This window comes from Tamandua tetradactyla, chromosome 12, assembly GCF_023851605.1.
Source record: "Tamandua tetradactyla isolate mTamTet1 chromosome 12, mTamTet1.pri, whole genome shotgun sequence".
Taxonomy (NCBI): Eukaryota; Metazoa; Chordata; class Mammalia; order Pilosa; family Myrmecophagidae; genus Tamandua; species Tamandua tetradactyla.
Window position 1 is genome coordinate 66,621,077 of NC_135338.1, and position 15,897 is coordinate 66,636,973.

Consider the following 15,897-nt stretch of genomic DNA (forward strand, 5'->3'; position numbering starts at 1 on the left):
CAAACCAGCACATTATGTGACCTGGCAATACCATTGCTAGGTATCTACTCAGAGGACATGAGAGCAAGGACACAAATGGACATTTGCACACAATGTTTATAGCAACATTATTTTCAATCACCAAGGGACAGAAACAGCCCAAATGTCTGTCAACAGATGAGTTACTAAACAAGCTGTGGTATATACACACAATGGAATATTATGCAGCTGTAAGACAGAATAAAGTTATGAAGTATGTAACAACATGGATGGACCTTGAGGACATTATGCTGAGTGAGATTAGCCAGAAACAAAAGGACAAATACTGTATGGTCTCACTGATATGAACTAACATTAGTGAATGAACTTAGAGAATGTCAATTAAGAACAGAGACCATCAGGAAATAAAATAGGGTAGATATTGGGTATTTGGAACTGAAGGGATACAGACTGTGCAACAGGACTGATGGTAAAAATTCAGAAATGGATAGCACAATACTACCTAACTGTAGTACAATAATGTTAGTATACTGAATGAAGGTGAATGTGAAAATGATAGAGGAAGGAGGACTGGCAGCACAAATGAAATCAGAAGGAAAGATAGGTGATAAAGACTGAGATGATATAATCTAGGAATGCTTAGAGTGTTCAAGGATAGTGATTAAATGTACAATTTAAAAAATATTTTTGTATGAGTGTGCTGGTTTGGAAGGATGTATGTCCCCTAGAAAAGCCATGTTTTAATCTAATCCCATTTCATAAAGGCAGAATAATCCCTATTCAATGCTATATGTTTGAAACTGTAATCAGATCATCTCCCTGGAGATGTGATTTAATCAAGAGTGGTTGTTAAGCTGGCTTAGGTGATGACGTGTCTCCACCTAGTTGGGTAGGTCTTGATAAGTTTCTGGAGTCCTATAAAAGAGGGAATATTTTGGAGAATGAAAGAGATTCAGAGAGAGCAGAGCAGAATGACATAGCCATGAGAAGCAGAGTCTACCAGCCAGCGACCTTTGGAGATGAAGAAGGAAAATACCTCCTGGGGAGCTTCATGAAACAGGAAGCCAGGAGAAGAAGCTAGCAGATGATGCCGTGTTCACCATGAGCCTTCCAGCTCAGAGAGGAACCCTGAACTTCATCAGCCTTCTTGAACCGAGGTATCTTTCCCTGGATGCCTTAGATTGGACATTTCTGTAGACTTGCTTCAATTTGAACATTTTCATGTCCTTAGAACATGTAAACTTGCAACTTAATAAATTTCCCCTTTTAAAAGCTGTTCTGTTTCTGGCATATCACATTCTGGCAGCTAGCAAACTAGAACAGATTTTGGTACCAGAGAAGTGGCATACTGCTGTGGTTTGCAAATACCAAACATGTTGGAATGGCTTTTTAAATGGATAAAGGGAAGATTTTGGAGGAGTTGTGAGGTGCTTAATAGAAAAGGCCTAGAGTGCTTTTGCTTTGAAAAGACTGTTGCTAGAAATGTGGACTCGAAAGATTCTTCTGATAGGCGTTAGACAGAAATGAGGCACATGTTATTGCAAACTGGAAGGAAAGCGAACCTTTTTTAAAATGACAGATAATCTGGCAAAACTGACTAGTGGCTTTGGCTGAAAGGCAGATTTTAAAAACCATGAACTTGGATATTTAGCAGAAGAGATTTCCAAATTAAATGTGAGAAGTGCAGCCTGATTTCTCCTCACAGCTCATAGTGAAATGTGACAGGAAAGAGATAAACTGAGAACTGAACTCTTGGGTACAAAGAAACCAGAAATTGATGTTCTGGAAAATTCTGGGCTTTGGGAAAGGGAGACTCCGGAGAGTGATGCCCCACATGAGGATTTAACCAAATGTCAGCCATTTCAGAGAAAGCCAGGATTTGACATGGAGTTATCCAGGAAGGATTTGTGGAAACTCCTTAGGTCTGATGGGCATGATCCAAGAACACAGAAAGCCAACGAGAGCATTGCAGGATCTGTATAAAGAGGACCACTGCCAGTCTGGACTGAGAAGGACAGAGAAGGGACACGTTGGAGGAAAAGTAACTTCAGAGTTAGAACTATGGAAATTAAAGTTGGGAGTTAAGAATCCTTGGAGCAGGAGAGCAGACCCACCCAAGCATGTAGAGGGGGTGAGTTTGCCCCGAAGGCAGAGTGTGGGCCTTCCACCTTGTGGATGTTGGAAGTGGCTCTCTGAAGGCTCAAGTGGTTGGCTGTTGGCCGAGGGCATGAGCATAGGAACACCATGCTCGGCTGATGCGGAAAACCGCTGAAGCAAATGTTCTCAAGGATGCTGACTCAAGAGCCAGTAGAGACTTGAATAGAGAGCATGCTGATAAGAAATAAATGGTTCCTGAGAAAAGGAGCTGGGAAACGAACCTTGTAGCTTTGCAGGCATGACAGATATTCAAAAATAATCTTGCTTTGATTTTACTAAAGCAGTTCCCACGTAAGAATATAATCAATATGTGGATGTCAGTTTATTCAGGGGACTTGAGTCCCCTGACCCCACTTAACTAACTTCTTGTGTCTGTCGTTTCTTAATCCTATGTGGTGCCCTTTCTTCTCCCCTGTTCTTCAGGGAAATCCTGGCAGTTGCAGTGGAAGAGTCATGCCACCTCAGGCCTTGGAGAGGGTGGAGCACATTCCTTGGGGACTGGGGAGAGGCTGACTGCCACCAAATGGAGGGGTTGAGCATGTGCCCTGGAGATGGCAGAGAGTCTGGGTGCAGCCCTGAAGCTTGGAGAGGGTGGAGCCGAGAAAAAGATGGTCTCCCCAATGCCCCCCAAGGTTGTATTCAAAGAGAAGCAGGCTGCTGCCTAGGCCTTTGGAGAGGGTGGGACTGCTGCTCTCTAAAGCCCTGAAGATAAATGACCCTCAGACTTTGAAATCTAATGGGCTTTGCCCTCCAGGTTTTCAAAACTGCTTGGGTCTGCTGACCCCTGTTTACCTTCCAATTTCTCACTCTGGAAATGGGAATATGTATTCTTTGACTGCCTCTCCTTTATATGTTGGCAGCAAATAACTTGTTCTGAGTTTTACAGGTCCAGAGCCAGAGAAGAGTTTTGCCTTAGGTCAGACCATACCTGTAGCTGGCTTTGATGAGATTTTGTACTGTTTCTGACTTTGTATTGCATTTACATTGTTACTGAAATGCTTTAAAGCTTTCTGATATTATTATGGAATGGATGTATTTTGCATTTGGAAAGAACATGTCTTTTTGGGGTCCAAAGGGTAGATGTGCCTGTTTGAATCTGGTGGACCCCAGAAAAGTCAAGTCCTTTAATCCTCATTCAATATTGCTGGCTGGGAGATTTTTTATTGTTCTCATGGAGATGTGACCCACCAATTTTGGGTAGTAACTTTTGATCATATAGTGTCCATAGAGATGTGTCCCCATCCATTCAAGATGGGGTTGCTTGCTGGAGCCCTTTAAGAGGGAACCATTTTGGAAAAAGCTGCAGAGCCCATGCAACCAGAGACCTTTGGAGATGAAGAAAGAAAATGTCCCCGGGGGAGCTTCATGAAACAAGAAGCTGGGAAAGAAAGCTAGCAGACATTGCCATGTTCACCACGTGCCTTTCCAGTTGAATGACAAATCCTGAACATCATCGACCTTCTTAAACCAAGGTATCTTTCCCTGGATACCTTAGACTGGACATTTCTATAGGCTTGCTTCAGTTTGGACATTTTCAGGGTCTTAGAACACGTAAACTCGCAACTTATTAAATTCCCCTTTTAAAAGCAAAAAAAAAGATGTTAAAAGCTGGTGGATCTAAGCATCTGGGTGGGGGCATGTTGGAGTTCTCCTATATGTGTTTTGTGTTATCTTTGCAACTTTCCTATGAGTTTGAAATTATTTCAAAATAAAAAGTTTAAAGAAAATAATTTTAAGAATGCAAAAGAACTTGACTTGTATTTCATCATATCAACAGGTTAAAGAAACGAGAAAAAAATGGATAGATTTGGAAAAACCATTTTTTATTTAAAAATTAAAAAAAAAATTTAGGTGAACAATGCCTAAAGGTGGTAAAGAGCATTTTGGCTTTTTTTTTGGCCAGCTAACTCTTCGTGTGTATGTGGGGGCTGGGGGGGTGGGGGGGGTCCGGGGGGTGGTCCTGCACATTGTTGGGTATTTAGAAGCATCCCTGACCTCTTCCCACTGTATTTCAGTTAGCCTCCTGTGATGACAACTATAAATATCTCCCAACATTGCCAAATACTCTTTGAGAGGTAGAATCACGCCACTGTCAAAGACCACTGGCCTAAGAACTTCTAGAAAAATTATCATTATCATTATCATGATAATGATAACCTTTGTTGTTCCTGAATTTGATGGGCATATCTCTAGTGTTTCACTGGATTAAAGTATAATTTTGTTCTCCAAGTGTTTCTCTTGGATTTCCTAGATAGGAAATACTAGTTTATTTTTTCCAACATTCATGCTAATGATTTTGCCATGTCTTATTTGTCTAGAATAGGGTTTCTCAACAGATTGTGGAGACTGGTTCTGCAAGCTGGGGGCAGGCTGGAACTCTCAGGCGTGGGCTGAAGCTGCTATCGTCAGGCAGAACTTTTTTATCAGAGAACCTTCAGCTCTGCCCTTAAGGTCTTTCAACTGATTGAATCAGACCCATGCAGAGTTTGTAGGATAATCTCCCTAATATATGGACATCTACAGAAATACCTTCACAGCAACACTAGATTTGTTCTTGGTTGAATAACTGGGAACTGCAGCCTAGCCAAGATGACACATCTAAAGACCATCACAACATGTCCTAAAAATCACATTCCAGATCAGTGAATAAAAGATACGTTATTCATAGGATTGGGAAGGACTAATTAGCTATCCTTTAAGGAGAAAATCATCCCTCAAATTATCCACACACAAGAAATCCGGACAGATGAAAGATATAAAAAACAAAGTACCAGAAATGAGTAGGATTTTTTTTTATAATTTGGGGACATGGAAGACCACGCAGCATCAGTGAGGATGTAAGGGACATGGTTCTCCCACCACTGGGCTGGGTGCCTACCTGTATCTCCTTTTGGGAGATCTGCTTGGTGATACCTATCACAGTTTAGAACAGGCATATACTTCAGCTCAGCAAAACTGAAGGAGGCAGAGAGATGTATGTGTATGGCTGCTCACTCAGGTTGCTTATAATTCTCCCAAATCAGAGCCGATCGTGAAGTCATGAAGGGGACTGGTCTGGTAAGCTCTGATGTATCCCTTGGAGACCATGGCACAGGTGTTATCACAATGCAGACTTTGGGGCGAGACCGCCTAGGATCAACTGTCACCTTCCTAGAATTTTGGGTGGCCTAGAGCAAGTCAACATCAGCTGCCTCATTTGTGAGTAATGGGTACAATAGTGTTTCCCTCACTGGTTGGCAGTGAGAATTTTTGCACATAAAGCAAAGTTTTGTACATAAAGCAAATGACACGGTGCCCAGCCCCATGTATTACTGTGTCATGTTATTGCATAGTATTAGGGAGGCATTAGAGATTGAGGTAGCTCATGGAAATGTATCCACGATGCAGAGAGGCAATCATAGCTGCAAAGAAAGCTGACTGAAAGGGCTTGGATGTGGAAGATGTCCCCGGCTGCAAGGCAGGGGCAGTTGCTCTATGAAACTTTGGCTTGGGCAAATCACTGCAGGTCCCACAGAGGGAGCCACCCCTCTCTCCTCCTGATGTTCACCTATGCTGCCCTTCTCACCGACTGCCCGCCTCTCGCCACCAAGTTCCATTCTGGAGAGATCTTCCTAAGTTCCTGGGAAGTCAGCTCCTCCTGGACTCCCTCCAGGGTCTATCGCCCACCCTCTACTTTCCACCTTTCGTGAGACTCAGAGAGAAGACCAGCTTCTCTTCCCTGGCCAGGGCAGAGCTGCAGGGGATGCAGGTGGGCCTGGCAGCTCACGCTGTCCCCCCTGCACACAGAGAGCAGGACCTGAGGTTAGGAGCCCAGCTGCAGGCCATGAGGGGCCCCTGTTCCTGTCCTGGCCGGAACCCAAGCGTCTGCCCTGACATGGCGTTGGGGCACTGGACAGGGCTAGAGACACACTGCTGTGGAGGATGAGGGGCTTGTGGCCAGGCCGCGGGTGTGGTGGAAAACCTGTGATAAAGCAGCGAGTTCAGAGACCTGCAGGTGAGCACCACCCACCCACCCACTGACCTCATGGGCAGGAGGGCCCGGGCCAGCCTGAGGGAAAGCCAGAGGTCAGAGGTAAGATGGGAGGTCTTGAGAGCCCTGACCCCATCCTGGGTCTCACAGATAGAAGCAAAGTCCAAGAAGGGGCAGAGGTCAGCCTAAGTCACTTTCCCATACAGAAAAGCCTGCTTCCCCAGAGGCCCTGGCACTAGCTGATAGCTGCATCCTTTTGCCCCACGGATTGCGGTGGAGTCCAGCCTGAGGCTAGGATGTGATCCTCTGTCTTGTAATGCCAGTCTCCCCTCACCTTTCTGTTCCTCTCATCTGTAGCTAGCTGCCCTACTGCTGCAGCCCCATATGGAAGCTGAGTGTGTCCCTAGGGGAGTCAGAGGGGTTGGGGGCACAGGCCCCAGCCTACCTCCTCAGGCTGGACCAGGTGGCGGCGGCTCTCAAGCAAGCCTCTGTGCACCCATACTTTCAGCTGGCCCTTCCCACACTACCCATGACTGGGATGAGGCAGGATGGGCCCCAGGGCACACGCAGGGGGAGTCACGGGCCAGCACAGACCCACCACAAACCCCACATCTCCCTACTCTGCCTCCCTCCTGGGCTTTATATCCACCCCACCCCTCACACCTGGCTTCCCTCTGAAAGGGGACTTAGTCCCACCTGTTGGAAAACGGCCTTAGGAAATTTCCAGGGATTAGTTCCTCATTCATTCATTCATTCACCAAATATCCACTGGTCACTTTTCTTTGCCAGGCCCAGGCTGATGAGAGAGTCTGTTTAGAGGCAGACAGGAGACCCTTTGCCCATGAGATGTCCTGTGGTCAGGTGGGCTCCAGGGCTGGGGGCCAGGAGAAGGGCCTCACCTGCAGGAGGTGATGATGGGGTGTGAATGTGCCGGAGGGAGGAGGCAGCCACAGAGTCAGGGCATCTGAGCAGAGGGTCCAGTGTGGGTCAAGGCCAAGGGTGTGAAACTGGGATGAGGACAGGACCAGCTGTATCTAGAAGGCTTCCTGCCCTGCCAGCTGTAGGCTCTGGCTAGATCACAGGTCAAGGCTTCATGTTGACTTTTAAAATGATATTTAATACATTTTAGTTATACAAATAAACATGGTTATTCTAATAAAAATCAGAAAATACAGGGAAGCTAACAAAACAAACAAAATCAGTAGACCTCTTTCCCCAATAATGATTCCAACAATCCTTTCAGACTTTTTTTCCGTGCATATGCAACTGTAAATATGTTTCATAAAATGATATCTGTGGTAGTTTGGAGCTGTCGTGTACCCCAGAAAAGGCCATTTTTTTTTTTCTTTTAACTTTTTTTATTGTATAATATAACATACATACAAAGCAAAGAAATAAAAAAGCAATGGTTTTCAAAGCATCAACAAGTAGTTACAGGACAGATGTCCTGTACATGGAAGGCCATGTTCTTTTAGCCCATTCCTGTGGGTGCAGACCTATTGTGGGTGGGACCTTTGTTAGGTTGTTTCAATTGGGGTGTGACCCACCCAATTCAAGGTGGGTCTTAATCCTTTACCGGAGCCCTTTATGAGAGGATAAAAAGCAAAAGCATGGAGAGAGAGCACTTAGAGAGAAATACCTGGAAATGTTGAAACATTCAACAGACTCTCAGAGAGAGCCACTAGAAGCAGATGTTGAAAGCAACAGAACCCTGGAGCAAAGGACTAGTAGATGCTGGCCATGCGCCTCCCATGTGACAGAGGAGCTGCAGATGCCAGCAGTCTTTCTTCAGAGAAGGTATCTTCCTCTTGATGCCTTAATTTGCACATTTTCATGGCCTCAGAATTGTAAATTTGTAACTAATAAATCCCCATTGCAGAAGCCAACCCCTTTCTAATACATTGAATTCTGGCTGCTTTAGCAAACCAAAACAAGAGCCTACCTTATATTCTGTTTTAGAATCTGATTTTTCACTGAGCAGTGAATAGATACAGGCTTAAAACAAGCTAGGATCTGTGGTGGCCCCATTCCTGACGTCCCAGCAGAGGTGTGAGCCCTGGAAGAGGAATCTAACCGTGTTGCTGTGTGACCTTGAGCAAGTGTCTGCTCACCTCGAGTGTCTGCATTCTTGGTCAAGTTAAGGTTGGGAAGGGATATGGGTAGGACTAGAACAGTGTTTCCCAAAATCAGAGCCACCATATAAAGCTGCTTAGGTTGTGCATTGCGACTGCACAACTCTGGGGGGAGGGACACTCACGCATAATCTGTATGAATGAAACCCTTAGAGATGGGCTACAAAAGAGTCCTGCCCAAAGAGGGGTGTGCAAACCCGATGGCATACAAGATGATTTTAGGTGGTATGAGATGCATTTTTTTTTCAGATGCATTTATTTTACAGTTGCCTTCTATTTATAGTAAATGATACTGATTTTTCCATTTATGATATATCAGAATCACCTGATTTCAGATAAACAGAGCCCCACCCCCCTAGAGTTTCTAATTCAATGTGAATGTTACAATTTTTGTGTTTTACTATGTTCCCAATAGCAACTAATGTTGCTGGACAAAGGGCCATACTTTGAGAACCACTAATAAAAGTTTCCCTTTTGAATACATTTATTTAATTTTGGGGGTTGAATTATGTACCCCAGAAAAACATGTTCTCATTCTTAATCCGTTCCAGTGGGTGTGAACCCATTGTAAATAGTAACTTTTGAAAATGCTATTTTTAGTTAATCTGGATTACTGAAATCCTTTACAAGTAGAATGAAATTCAGACAAGAAGGAGAAAGTCATAGGAAGAAAGAGGTTGGAAGTCAAGAGAACCCAGAAGAGAAAAGAGAAGAGGCCACCATGTGCAGTGCCCTGGGGCAGGAAAGCCAAGGACCCAAGGATCACTTGCAGCCAGCCCCAGAACGCTACAGTCTTTGGGGATAAAGCATCCCCTTGCTGCTGCCTCAGTTTTGGAGTTCTCTAGCCTCAAAACCATAAGCCAATAAACTCCATTTGTTTAAGCCAATCCATTGTATGGTATTTGTTTTAATAGCTGGGAAACTAAAACACATACGCTTTTAAAATGAGCTGATTTAAAGCACATGAGCTGATGTTTATCACTTGCCATTAGGGAAATGCAAATTAAGGACAACATAAGATAACACAATACTGCCAGCTGAACCCTGTTACAGGTTCTTTAGTCTCCACACTAAAAGAATTTAGAGATAAGAGGGCCAGTAGGAATAAGTACTAAAGTTTATTACAAAGAAGAGAGAGAACATGTTAAAGAAGTTAATGAGGTTGTATTCAAGGGAGAAGCACACACCAAGTGAGAAGGGGTTAGCTTGCTTTATAGGAAGGGTTTTGCTAGTGGCAGGTTTCCACAGTAACCTGTAAACACTAGGGGCTTACATGGTTTATATTAACCAGGTGCTTACAGGATGTGAAGGTTGGGTTCTGGTGTCAACTTGGCCAAATGATGATGACCAGCTGTCTGGTCAGGGAGGCACTGGCCTGACCATTGCTGCAAGGAGATTTCGTGGCTGGTTGATGAAATCATCAGTCAGTTGATTGCATCTGTGACTGATTAACCTAAGATCAACTAAGGCAAGTCTCCCACTATGAATAATCCAATCAGCTGAAGGCTTTTAAGGGCAGAGAGAGACTCTTCTTTTTCACCAGCAAGACTTTCTTGTGCAGTTCGTCCAGACCCTTCATCGGAGCTGCCAGCTTCACAGCCTGTCCTATGGATTTTGGACTCTTCTACTCCTACAGTTGCTTGAGACACCTTTATAAATCTCATATTACAAATCTCTCCTGTTGGTTCTGTTTCTCTTGAGAATCCTGACTAGCAAAGCTTGGTACTAAGAGTGGTTCTTGAGAAACAGAATCATAAAGATGGGTTTTTACATTTGGTTTTCTACTCTAACTAGACTCAGAGGCACTAATGACTCTGTTTCCAATAATCAGGATTGCACTGATAGTCCATGGGGTAAGTTGACAAAAGAGATATTCAAAATATCACCATTAGAGTCTGCTAATTGTATGCTTATACCAGGCAAGGCTCTGGGTGAAAGCGTTTTGACATCTTTATGGAGTTTTGTGGAATTAAGAGGTGTGATGATGTTGGCTGGTTGTTGTTAGATACATTGGAGACAGTGATGAGGGAAAGGAATGAGCTGAAGACTTCAAATTCAAAACTTCAGTGCTGTATGAATGATGTAAAGTTTCCATGTGTGTCCTGAAAGAAAATCTTATCTCCTGCAGTCACAGACTTGAGATCTCTGAAAACCAGACACAAAGCATCATGGGGCAAGTAGTGGATCTACAACATAAACTAAAATCTCAACCTTGCAGGGTCTCTACTGTTAAAGTAAGGGCTTGGTTGGAAAAGCATGGAATCCTGAAATGTGGGATGCTGATACATGGCTTGATAATGATGGTGATGGGGAGATGTGATCCTTGGAATCTTTGAGTCTCTGCCAAATTGATTTGTAATGGACTACCCTGAGAAAAGAGCTTCCTGACCTCCAACCTGCCTTGAGGGAACAGCTTCCTGGCCTCCAGTCTCCTCAAAAGAGTCTGCCATCCAACCTCTAACTAACAAGATTAACCCTTCACTGCCTGCTAACCCTGTAAACTCCTCCCCTGTAGAATCAGCCCTCACTCCTCTGTCTGGAGTGACAAATCCTGTATCCTTTTTCACCAGATGAAACTGCAACAGAATGCCCTGAGGTAATTGGCTTGAAAGACACTTCTATTTCTTTTCATGAACCCCCCTCCACCAGCCCTCTTTTCTTCAAGACCTATAACTAAAGTCCCAACAGACCCCAAACGGTGAGGTACAAAGTGTGACCCACAGTTCTCTTGGACTGCATGAGTTTCCAATCTATATAGACAGAAATCAGTGGAATATGTGTGGGAATAGATATTAAGGTTGTGGGATAATGGTGGAAGGAATAAAAAGTTAGATCAAGCTGAATTTATTGATATGGGCCCACTAAGCAGAGATTCTGCATTCAATGTGTGGCTCAAGGGGTTAGAAAGGACATTAACAGTTTGGATGTTTGGCTGAAACATGGATCCAAAGGTGGCTGACATTCCCTGAGTCGAAATGCCAGAACTGCCCTATATAAGGTAGATGAGGGGATCCAGAGGTTTAGAGAGATTGAAATGTTAGGGTGAATTTATCATGGAAGACCTGCTCACATACCCCAGGAGTGTCCAGAGGACATATTTTTCACCAGAATCTTGAGGAATAAATTTGTGAGACTAGCACCATCATCCCTGAAGATCTCTGTAGTCGCCCTTCTCTGTAGGTCAGGTATATTGTGGAAACTACTGTCACTGAACTGAAATCCTTACACAGAATGGGGATGATCGGATACTGAGCTGGCAGAAGCCATGTGGCAACAATTAATCACCATAGACAAGGTGGGTGTGGCCACCATAATGGTCAGCAGACTCAAAGCAGCAGTCAAATAATTTGACTCGCAGAGACTTGTGGCATTGGCTAGTAGATTATGGGGTATCTAGAAGTAAAATAGATAGGCATCTACTAAATTCTTGTTTGAGCTGTATAAGCAGAAGAATTCTGGGTCAAGTGAACAGAAGTCTAACTTGAATTACAGAAACAGAGAGTCACTGCCACTTAATCAATTCCCATACTTGAGACAGTTTACAAACCCAAAGTCCCTTGAATGAGGGGAGGGCCGGGTAAGGACCCATTTACACAGCTCAGAATTTACACTATTAACCTAGCTCAAAATTTACACTATTAACCTACCTCCCAGTCTTCCCCAGGAAGACTTATCTCCTTTTACCAGTGTGACTGTGCACTGGAAAAAAGGAAATGGCCAAATATTTTGGGAATTATTAGACACTGGCTCAGAAGCAACACTAATTCCAGGAGACACAAAACGTCACTCTGGTTCACCAGTCAGAGTAGGGGCTTATGCAGGTCAGGCAATCAATGGAGTTTTAGTTCGGGTTGGTCCCAGAGTGGGTCCAGTGGGTCCCTGGATCCATTCTGTGGTCATTTCCCCAGTTCCAGAGTGCATAATCGGAACTGACATACTCAGCAGTAGCAGAATCCCCCCACTGGTTCTCTGACTCATGGAGTGAGGGCTATTATGGTAAGAAAGGTCAAGTGGAACCCACTAGAACTGCTCCCTGCCTAGTAAGATAGTGAGTCAGAGTCAATACTGGATTCCTGGAGGGATTACAGAGATTAATGTCACTTTTAAGGTCTTGAAGTATGCAAGGGTGGTGATTCTTACCACATCCCCATTCAACTCTCCTATTCAGCCCATGCAGAAAACCTGGAGGTTGACAGCGGATTATCATAAAATTAACCAGGTGGTGGCTCCAATTATAGCTATTGTTCCAGATGTGGTATCATTGCTTGAGCAAATCAACACATTTCCTTGTACCTGGTATGCAGCTATTGATCTGTCAAATGTTTTTTTCTCAGTCACTGTCAGTAAGGACCACCAGAAACAGACTGCATTCAGCTGGCAAGGCCAGCGTATACCCTCACGTCCTGCCTCAGGGGTATATCAACTCTCCAACCCTATGGAGAGGCACAGTCTTGTCTGCAGATTGTGCCTTGTCTGTCCTCTCTCCCACAGGACATCACACTGGCCCATTATATTGATGATCTCATGCTGATTGGACCTAGCGAGCAAGAAGTAGCAAATACTCTAGACTTATTGGTAAGGCATTTGCATGTCATGGGATGGGAAATAAATCCAACAAAAAGTCCATGGGCCTTCCACTTCAGTGAAATTTCTACGTGTCCAGTGGTGTGGGGCATGTTGAGATATCCTTTTTAAGGTGAAGGATAAGTTGTTGCATCTGGCCCCTCCTATGAGCAAAAACGAGGCACAACACCTAGATGACCTCTTTAGATTTTGAGACAACATATTTCTCATTTAGGTGTGCTACTCTGGCCCATTTACCAAATGGCCAGAAAAGCTGCTAATTTTGAGTGGGGACCAGAATAAGAGGATCTGTGACAGGTCCAGGTTGTTTTACAAACTACTCTGCCATTTGGGCCACATGATCTGGCAGATCAAATGGTGCTGGAAGTGTCAGTGGGAAATAGGGATGCTGTCTGGAGCTTTTGGCAGAACCCTATAGGAGAATCACAACACAGACCCTTAGGATTTTGGAGCAAAGTTTTACCATCTGCTGCAGATAACTACTCTCCTTTTGAGAAACAGCTTTTAGCCTACTATTGGGCCTTAGTAGAGATTGAACGCTTAACCATGAGCCACAAAGTTACCATGAGACCTGAGTTGCCATCATGAGCTGGGTGTTGTCTGATCCACCAAGGCATAAAGTTGGGCACAGCAACACTCCATTATAAAATGGGAATGGTATATTAGAGATAGGGCTCAAGCAGGTCCTGAAGGCACAAGTAAGTTACATGAGGAAGTGACCCAAATGCCGACGGCCCCCATTCCTGCCACATGGCCTTCTCTTTCCCAGACTAGAGCTATGGCCTCGTAGACAGTCCTTTACAGTCGTTGACTGAGGAAGAGAAAACTCGGGCTTGGTTTACAAATGGATATGCACAATATGCAGGGACCACCCAGAAGTGGACAGCTGTAGCACAACAACCCCATTCTGAGATGTCCTTAAAGGACAGTGGTGAGGGGAAATCCTCTCAGTGGGCAAACTTCGAACAGTGGTCCTGGTTGTTCATTTTGCTTGGAAAGAGAACTGGCCAGAGGTGCATTTGTATACTGAATCATAGGCTGTTGCTAATGGTTTGGCTGGATGGTCAGGGACTTGGAAGGAGCATGATTGGAAAATTGATGACAAAGAGGTCTTGGGAAGAGGTATGTGGATAGACCTTTCTGAGTGGGCAAAGAACTTGAAGATATTTGTGTCCCATGTGCCTGCTCACCAGAGACTGACTTCAGCAGAGGAAGGTATTAATTATCAAGTGGATAAGATGACCCGTCCTGTGGATACAAATCATCCTTTTTCCTCAGCCACTCCCCCATTGCCCAATGGGCTCATGAACAAAGTGGGCATGGTGGCAGGGATAGAGATTATGGATGGGCTCAGCAACACGGACTTCTACTCACCAAGGTCGACCTGGCTACAGCCACTGCTGAGTGCCCAATCTGCCAGGAGCAGAGACCCATACTCAGTCCCTGATATGGCACCATTTCCCAGTGTGCTCAGCCCGCTACCTGGTGGCAGGGTGGTTACATTAGGCTACTTCCATCATGGAAGGGGCAGCAGTTTGTTCTAACTGGAATAAACACATACTCTGGATATCGGTTTGCCTTCCCTACGCACAATGCTTCTGCAAAACTACCATATATGGACTTATAGAGTGCCTTATTCACCGTCATGGTATTCCACACAGCATTGCTTCTGATCATAGAATTCACTTCACAGTAAATGAAGTGCGGGAATGGGCACATGCTCATGGAATTCTCTGGTCTTACCATGCTCCCCATCATCCAGAGGCAGCTGGGTTGATAGAACGATGGAAAGGCCTTTTGAAAACTCAATTATGGTGCCAACTAGGTGGAAACACTTTCCAGAGCTGGGGCAATGTTCTCCAGGTGGCCGTTTATGCTCTGAATCAGCATCCACTCTATGGTGCTGTTTCTCCCATAGCCAGGATTTATGGGTCCAGGAATCTGGGAGAGTGGCACCACTCACTATTATTCCTAGTGATCAACAAGAAAACTTTTGCTTCCTGTCCCTGAAACCTTAAGCTCTGATGGTCTACAGGTCCTAGTTCCTAAAGGAGGAGTGCTCCTACTAGGAGACACAACAATGATTCTACTGAACTGGAAATTAAGACTGCCACGTGGCCACTTCAAACTTCGCGTGCCACTAAATCAACAAGCACAAAAGGAAATTACTGTTCTGTCTGGGGCTATTGATCCTATCAGGGGGAAATAGGACTGCAACTACACAATGGAGATAAAGAAGAGTTTTCCTGGAATACAGGAGATCCCCTAGGGTGTCTCTTAGTAGTACCATGCCTTGTAATTAAAGTCAATGGAAAACTGCAAAACCCAATCCAGGCAGGACTACCAATGGCCCAGAAACTTCAGAAATGAAGGTCTGGGTCACCCCATCCGGCAGACAACCACGGCCAGCTGAAGTGCTTGTTGAGGGTAAAGGGAACATAGAATGGGTAGTAGAAGAAGGTAACAATAAATATGAACTATGGCCACGTGAGCAGTTCCAGAAATGAGGACTATGATGGTATGAATATTTCCACCCTGTTTTGTTATGAGTATGTTTGCATTTGTACAAAAGCAAATATCTTGTTTTCCTCTTATCCTGTGACAATCCTAAGTTGTATTGTTCATGTTATAGTATTTAAGTCATAGGCTATGCAATTTAAGAGTGAATGTTACGTAAGGACTTGCACCCTATTCTGGAGAGATGTAGTGCATTTCTGGTTGTATGCAGAACAGTTGAGTATTGTTAGGTGAAACATATTTCTGTTAGTGTGTTCTATTGGGAAACTGAGCATGTTTCAAGGTGATGTGTATAGTGGCCAAGATGACAAGGTAAACTGTGATGTTAGGTTCTGGTGTCAGCTGGACCAAATGATGATGCCCAGTTGTCTGGTCAGGCAAGCACTGGTCTGACTGTTGCTGCAAGGATATTTCGTGGCTGGTTGATGAAATCATCAGTCAGTTCATTGCACCTGTGGTTGATTACATCTGCAGTCAACTAAAGCATGTCTCCCACAATGAGGTATTTCAATCAGGTGAAGGCTTTTAAGGAAAAAGAGAGACTTTTCTTCTTCTGCA